Raw genomic sequence first — 8,229 nt, 5'->3', positions numbered from 1 at the left:
AGTTTAGCTGAGAATTGCTGCCCACAGGCACAACATCATCCATTTTTGATGGGCAGATTCTGACTGCAGCCCTGCAGTGTGAAACACGAGTGAAACAGTGAAAATGGAGTAGCCTTTCTCCCCAGCCTCACACTTTACCCATTTTAGTAATCCTTGCACAGTGTTTTTGGTTATGTCTCTGTTGCCAGTGAAGTTTAAAGAAAATAAGAATTAAAAAGRAATAAGAAGGAGCATCCCTGGGAACCTGGCTAAGAGTGGCTGTTTCCTTAAAGGCAGTAGAATCTCAATTTGCCAGTGTTAGGTTAATGGTTGGCTTTGATGATCTGAGAGGTCTTTTCCACYYTGAATCATTCTGTAATCCTGCTCTGTCACAGCAAAGGCCTTGGCATGAGCTGAAAAGGGCAACTCCCRAAAAATACATCCAAACCTTGAAACAAGTAGGTTTGTCAGGTTAACACCAAATGCCTCCTTTTTAACTGAAAGCATGAACAAAACTTGAGGAAGAGGAAGTTTGAACCGTGAATTATTGTGCAAATAATGCAAACACTGTGGCAGATGTTGGYACCAGAAGTGAAACTGGGAGCGAGGTCTATGCATCCCTGGAGCCCTGAAATGGCACGGGTGATATGAGCAGGATGCAGAGGAAAGGAGTTTTGTAAGTTGGTGCCTAAAAGCTTTGACCAAAGTCCAGGTGAAATTTTCTATTTATAATCAATAATAAAAAATTAAAAATAATAATTTTTCTTTGCTGTRTTGTTTCCAGACCCTTCTCCTCAGGCCCAGGACTGCCTGAAAGGGCTGTTTGTGTTCCCTCTCCCAAATCCCAGCCTGAAACAGCCTTGGGTCAGCCTGGAGACCCAGACTGTCCTCGTGTTCTCCATTCAAGCTTTGGACAGGGCACAGGGTGGAGCTGAGGCTCCGATGGTTTTGTTGGAGGGCTGCCACAAAGGAACCTTCTGATCTGAGCACCCCAGATTGTTCTGTTGGCAGTGTCAGAGAAAAAATGGTTATCTTGGAAAAGTGTCCTGTGCAAAATCCTTCCTGTGCTTACCACACGTGTTTATATCATGGTTATTTCTTTGGTGAAAAGCCTGAGTGGCCTTTGTGTTGCACATGGTACAGCGGAGAAGAACATCAGGTTCTGGAAAAGTAAAAAGTTCACAGAGCCAAAGCAAAGCTGAGTTCTCTCTGCAGGAGGAYGAGCACAAACACAGACCCAACAGCACAGCTGGCCCAAAGAACTGTCTTGGGCTGGGTTTTGGAAGCTGAAATCAGAACAGAATTAGGGCCCAAGTGGGATGGTTTGGTTTCCCTGCAGAGAACACTGCGATAAAGCAGAGGGGAGCAGTGTACAGAAGCAAGTGGCATCAGAAGTGGCATCAGAGGTGGCATCAGAGGTGGCATCAGGCTGACATTTCTTTAATCAGGCTGACAAGCTCTTTGGCAGAGCTCTGCTTTGGTGAATGTTTCTGTATTGGACAACTGCAACTGAAGCTGCTGGAGCACTTGGCCATAACTTTTCCCRAGTGAATCTCAGTTTGCAGCATTCTGAAGCTGCCCTTGCTTTGGAGCAGTGTGGATGTTGCCAGAYTTTAGCAGTGTGGCAGGTCAAGGGGAGAGGCAAAGGGACTCTTTGCCTGTGGTCACTTTGGGAAAGGCTGCAGCAAAGGTGAAATGATCCTGGTCAGCTCTCTGGGGAAAGGGAACACAAACCCTTCTGCCCTGGTGATGCTTCACAGGKCACTGGGCTGGGCTGGTCCAAAAAYYRGYATTTTCCTCCCRTTTTACCAGKYTTTTAAACCACTGCAGCTCCATTACKGCTGGTTTGGAATGATGCTCATCATTAACACCCACACAATCTCATGCACCATTTCCTGTCATTTCTGTCATCCTAAAATTTCAGGATGTTTAGTGTTTGCTAAACTGATACTCTGTCTGTCAAAAGGAAAGTGCTGGAAGGGTGTTTGGTGTGTTTTGCAAGATTTTTTTATTTATTTTGTTTGTTTATTCTCTGGGTAGGCTTTCCTCATTGTTTGTAGACAGACAGGTAGAAAGGATATTATTATTATTATTATTATTATTATTATTATTATTATTATTATTATTGCTATATTATCATTATTACCGTTATTATTCCTGCTATTATTATTATTATTACTGTTGTCATAATTAGTAGTTATTAAACAAGTAGTGTGAGTCATATTGGTAACCTCCAGAGGCCTTTTCTCTAAACTGTGCCCCTTTTTATGTGAAACATCGTAAAAACCACTGAAGCTGTAGTACAAAAATCTCCTGGAAACTGAGCACATCTTATTGGTTTGTTTTGGAGTTTTTTCAGTCTTTTTGTTGTAAAACAAGCTGTGTGTATGTGCTTAGTGAGGCGTGAAGAAGTGGGGGGAAAAAAGTCACAGCAAAAAAAAACCTTGTTTCACTCCATGCTATTTCTCCTGAGGTCTATGGATCCAGGATTAAAAATTCAGAATTTTTCCTTTGTTTTCTTTTTCATTTTTCCTTCGATCTGAATGCTTTGAGGATTTTTGGTTTTGTTGGGGGGAGAAAAGAGCTCTCAGTTAAAAGCAAGGGAGCATTTCTTGGCTTTAGCACATAATACTGCATTTTTTGTTTTGGTTTATTTATGTTTTCCAGTAGTTGTTACTACTTTTCACACCCTTGAGCAGGAAGATGCTCCTGATAAGGAGAGCTGAAAATTTCCTTGAAGGCTTTGGCAGYGTTGGGGGAGGCTGGGGCAGCCCATGAATTTTGTGTGTGGCAGCAACACCTTTCTTTTTGATTCTGAAAGGGGAGTTTTGCTTCCATCTGAGATCTGAAAGAAGACAGAAATTGTTTTGGCTGGGCTGGGAAATTCTGGCTCCTGATCCRAGCTGCTGTACTGGCATTGCACCCAGCCATGCAATTATTTCACCTTTCCTTTTGAATCCTCAGTTCCATGGCATGGGTTATTTGATGTGAAGGTCTGGCCAATAAAGCTGCAGGAAAAAAAAAACATCAGTTGAGCATTAATTGAGACCTAAAGATCTGATTTAATTTTGTCAAACTTCTGATGTATTTTTKCCTATAACTTGACAGTGAGCAATACAAGTTCATTGGGATCTGAACCCAGGAAAATGTGATTTCTCTGGGCTGGCAAGCCACAACATTCAAATTTGCTCTTTCATCTGTATAGACTCAGTTCTAGATAAGTCCACAGCGTTTGTCTCAGACTTCAGCAGGCCTCATGCTCACCCTGTTCAGAACAAAACTGATTTAATAAGATGGGTTCTGTGCAGCCTATTCCCCTGTGGTCTTGCTGTTTTCCCTCCCTGCTGCTCTCCTGGTTTATTTTATCTGTGGAAACACAACTTCTGTGATCGTGCAGCCTCCTGGGTGTCCTTATCTGTTTCCATTTCTCTCCCTCGCACTGTCACATTTTGAATAYGTTCAACAGYTCCAACTACAACTCAYAGAAAGGTAGAAATTYTAAAAATRGATTTCCTGAGTTTTATCAGGGCCRRGAGGATTCTGTTCCAGCCCCAGATGATTTTAATACTCAGTCCTTGACTGTTTTCACTTCTGCACGTTCAGCTGGTTCAGTGCCATGGAAGTCAGTGCAAGATTTGTGCTCCGTGTTCCCTAAAAATGAATTTCTCCAGGTGAATATCACTCCCTGGCTTTGGCAAGCCCCTAAACCCTACCCTGGCAGTCTGAGGATCAAAGTCTGACGTTGTCAGTGAAGTCAAAATCATGATGAGGCCAAGGGGAGCCTCATGGCCAGCACGGTAGGAGCTCACAGAGCTGTTCCCAGGGAGAGGGAGTGTGTTTGGAATGGTTCCAGATCTCCTTTGTGAAGATCTCTCTCTGGAGCCTTTATGAGGTTCTGGATCTCTCCCATCCAGCAGGCAGCCTGAGAATGCAGAGCCAGGTGACCTGGGATGGTGCTGTGGCTGTCCCCAAATGTCCTTGTCCCAAGATTTGGGGTTGCACTGGGGCGGGTGGGCTTTACCCTCCACTGCAACCTAGACAGGCATTCCTTTGTTGCCCTATTGGCCAGGTTTGAATTGTGGGGAAGACAGGGTAAGGGGATAAAAGGGTTTTACCATTAAAGACATTTAATGGGATCCCAGGCTCATCAGGGTGGAACATGCCAAAGATGCACCCYGCATATAACACATATGCAATTATTATAGACTTCACAAATTAGCGTATCTATCCAGAACTCCCCAATAAGAAACTTAACAAATRCAAAAATGTTCTTTTAGTTTAAAGTATCTCCCCCAAATGMGGCCAGAGCCCAGTTTACACAATATGTTCAGAGAGAAGGCTTCACCCGAGGCTGGAGCCTCAGATTTGGGATAGCAGGGGCTCACTGGCCTCCTACTGAGGATGTTTGGTCTCTCTGCCCAGCAGGACCCCAAAACTGAGCTGGAATATCAGACTACAGGAATTACAAGCATGTAGGCTAAGGGTACAGGGATATATAAAGGCTACAGAAAATGTCTAAAAGGGTCTACAAAATGTAAAAAATATATACATATAATAAAAGGCAAAAATCATTGGGCATCACCCTGAGCACATTTGGGAAGGATCCCCCCCCCCTCCTCTGCAGGTGCCTTTTCAAGGCCTGACAGCCTCAGTATCAGTGAAACATGTTATTTATGATCTGTTAAACGTCTGTTAGTCCACAAATTTTCCATTGCTGCTTGTTTGAAATGAGCCATTTTGGTGGGCAAAAGGCTCTTTCACACCTTTGCACCAAGGAATTAATCCTACTTCACTTCCATCAGTAGATGTCTGCTTTTATTGGATGATTTTGCCTTTTATCTCGAGTGAATGCTGCTGAAAAYTTCAGTTTGCTGCATCTGGGCATGTGGCAGCAGAGATAGGAAAAATTGTTTTCACCTGTCTGARAAGTGAAGTTATTTTCTTGTTATAAGTGACCAAAAACCCCCATCTTGTAYCATTTTCATAGGAATTTTCAGCCAGGAAGAATTTCAGAGAGATGAATGTAACGAGTGACAAGTCTCCTTCTGGAACAGCCGATAACTTTTTAAAATTTTATTTGAAAAATCACCTAGAGGACTTTCAGTCATACTTTTCCATAATAAGTAATACATTTTATTTTCTGATTTAACACCGGGGGAGTTGTACAGTAAATTTAGATGATGTTGCTGTGTTCTTCTAGTCCTTGTCCCAGTCTTGATAAAGCCAAAAGCTTATGGGACTYTTTTCTTGTTTTTATTGTATTTTTWAATGCCTGTAGCCAGTCTCTGGTTGGCTTCTTCCTGGAGAGTGCTGGACATCCCTGTCCAGCTGCTGRCTCTGTTGGCTCCTTCATTGTCTGGGTCCCACCTGACAGGAGGGGACAGCCGGGGAGGGAACAGGGACAGGACAAGGGGAAACGGCCTCAGGCTGGGCCAGGGGAGGCTCAGGGTGGACATCAGCAGGAATTTCTGCATGGAAAGGGTGCTCAGGCCTTGGCAGGGGCTGCCCAGGGAGCTTTGGAGTGCCCATCCCTGGAGGTGTCCMAGGAAGGGCTGGAGGTGGCACTCAGAGCTCTGGGCTGGGGACAAGGTGGGSATCGGGCACAGCYTGGACTCCATGGGCTGGGAGGGATTTTCCAGCTYCAATGATTTTGTCATTCTRWCTTCTCTRTTCTGAGTTTCCATTTATTTTAATGAAAATTTCCGTGGTGGACAAACCCAACGCTGAAATCGTCAGCACTTTCTCACCAGTGGCTTCTGACTCTGTGAGCGTTGAAAGCACCAAGCAGATTTCTTTTTCCTCTGCTGTTACTGCCTGTTGCTCTGTGGCACCGCACATCACAAACTGTTGTTTCTCACCAGCGGAGTCCTTGATAATTCCTTTTAGTCTGTTTGCAGAGAGAGAGGCAACTGCAACACTTTCACGCTGTGTTCAGTGTTTCAGATTTTTTCAGCAGTGTCTGGAGTTCTTACCCAGGAGAAATTTTCCCCACAGGCTGCAGAGGAGTAACTGCCAGCATTGCTTGCTATTAATAATCACATGAAAAAATTAATCTTGGAGCTGTCCTAATTTATTCCCCCTGCTGTGGGCAGTGACCAAGCAGTTCAGGCTGGCACAGTATGGGAGGATTCTGCATCCCTGGCTGTTTGGGGTGCAGAAGAAAGAGGGGCTCCCCGAGGAGTTTGGAAGTGTCAGAAGTTTTGCTCCATCCATGTGGTGGGAATGTTGGAAACAATACAGCTTTTTAAATATTATTTTATTTCTTTAGTCTGATTCTGCTTTGGGGAAGGGAATTATTTTTTTTTTAAGGGTTTTTTTGTTTTGTGATGAAGCATTGCACTACGGAAATGGGCTTAACCTGTCAATGGACAGAGAGTAACCCAAAAGATCCCCAGCAAAATAAAAGGCCATCAACAGAACATCAGTGGCCACCTACAAACATCTACCCCAGAGCCTCTGGCAGAGCTGGAGACATCCAGTCCAGAAAAAACTGATACAAAAAATCAAGGAATGAAGATCTAGTTAACAKCAGAGRGGAAGAAATTCGGATCCAATYGGAAAGTGAATAGTGGGRGTTGCTCAACTCTGGACCGATGGACTTTGAAACGATGCATCTCTGTTCAGACTGGATCAAGTTTGAGGGAAAATCCTGTAAAAGCATTTGTGTTTGGAGTATTTTCCTTGGCACATCCTGGCCAGAAAATAAAGTAATGCCTGACTTTCTATCATTTCAAATATAGTGTTAGAGCTTTTTTTTTTTTTTTTTCCCTGCAGCTTCGGTGACAGGAATAACCACCCAACAGAGGTCTCACTTTCATGCCAAAGGGGTTCTGGTATTAGAAATTACAGAATCCATCATATGGGCTCTTTGCTCTCCAAAAGTGTGGATTTCCATGTGCCCATCCCAAACTCTAAGAACTCCAACCAACCAAAAAAAWTCCCAAAGGTATCAACCAACAGTTACAAACCAACCCTGATGAAAATCTCACCCCCTCAGCTGAAAATATTTGGGAATGGCACGTGTAATTGGAGAACATTATGCTAAAGTTAATTCCTGGTGTACACATAATTTATTAATGGCTGATGTTGCGAAGCATTAGGTGGAGATTAACATTTTTTAATGATCTTCTGGGGAAGGTTTTCCCAGCAAACATTAAATATTTGAGACAGCTTTCATTGGTTCATAGTATTACTGATGGAAGTTTGGGTTGTTGTTTATTATTATGATCATCATCATTATTATTTTTGTTATTAATAATTATGTTATTACTAGTATTGGTTGTTATTAATGAGCCTTTCCAAGCTTCCAAGCAGAGTTTGAAGTACCTGAAGGCATCCCAAGAGAGCTGGAGAGGGATTTGGGACAAGGGCCAGCAGTGAAATGAAGGATTGCAGGAAATAAACTTTTTTTTTTACGTAGGAGATACAAGTTCTGTGAATTTCTGAGCTTCCATATGCAGAAGGAAAGGGATGTGGGCTTTGTTCTTTTCTTTTCCTCTGGAATTAAGTGTAAATTCTGCTGTTTCTTAGTTTCTGTTCAATATTTTGATCACATTTTCAGGTTTTTTAGGAGTCTGGAATTCACTTTGGTTGCCATGGAACAGCAGCATCCTTCTTAGAGGGAAATAAGCAGGGCACAGAGAATATCAAAGGCTTGATCTGCATCTCTCAGGTGTGGGAGCCAGAGCAGAGCTGCAGCTGGGCTCCACTGGAGCTGGCAAACACAGCCTGCAGCTCAGCTGAGTGGAACTTGCTGCACAGGAGAGGTGTGTGTGTCTATAAACATATAAATACAATTATTGCCTGGTGTTTGTAGTATAAACACCACTCCACCACAAAATTCTGCTCCTCSAACATTCTCTCTGGTTCCTAATACTTGGGGAAGATGAGAAATGAGTAACTTGAGAGATTTCCAGGGCTGCATGCAGGCCCAAAGGGCAGGGGAGTGAGAGCTGCAGGGAGCTGTAGATATGGGGAGCCCCAGTCRGGGTCTGCACCCCGATGCTCACTCAGAGCCAGGGCCAAGCAGGGCAGGGACCACAGCTCCTGGGCATCCTTTTCCTTCCCAACCCCCTRGGAAGCAGAAGATGTGACACTTSAGTCAGAAATCTTGGCAGAAATCTTGATTTGTTCCGGGCCTGGACTGGCTTGGGGCAGGGARGGTTTTGTTCTCTTCAGTGGTTGTTTGACAGCAGAAGGAAACAGTGAGGAGAGGCTGTCCTGGGTGGAGTGGGAGCTTCACAAAAAGTC

This window comes from Malurus melanocephalus, unplaced genomic scaffold (genome assembly GCF_030028575.1).
Source record: "Malurus melanocephalus ecotype Western Australia unplaced genomic scaffold, MMel_1.1 scaffold_207, whole genome shotgun sequence".
In the NCBI taxonomy this organism is placed as follows: domain Eukaryota; kingdom Metazoa; phylum Chordata; class Aves; order Passeriformes; family Maluridae; genus Malurus; species Malurus melanocephalus.
The sequence above is the reverse complement of the archived record's forward strand: the minus strand, read 5'-3'. Positions refer to the sequence as shown.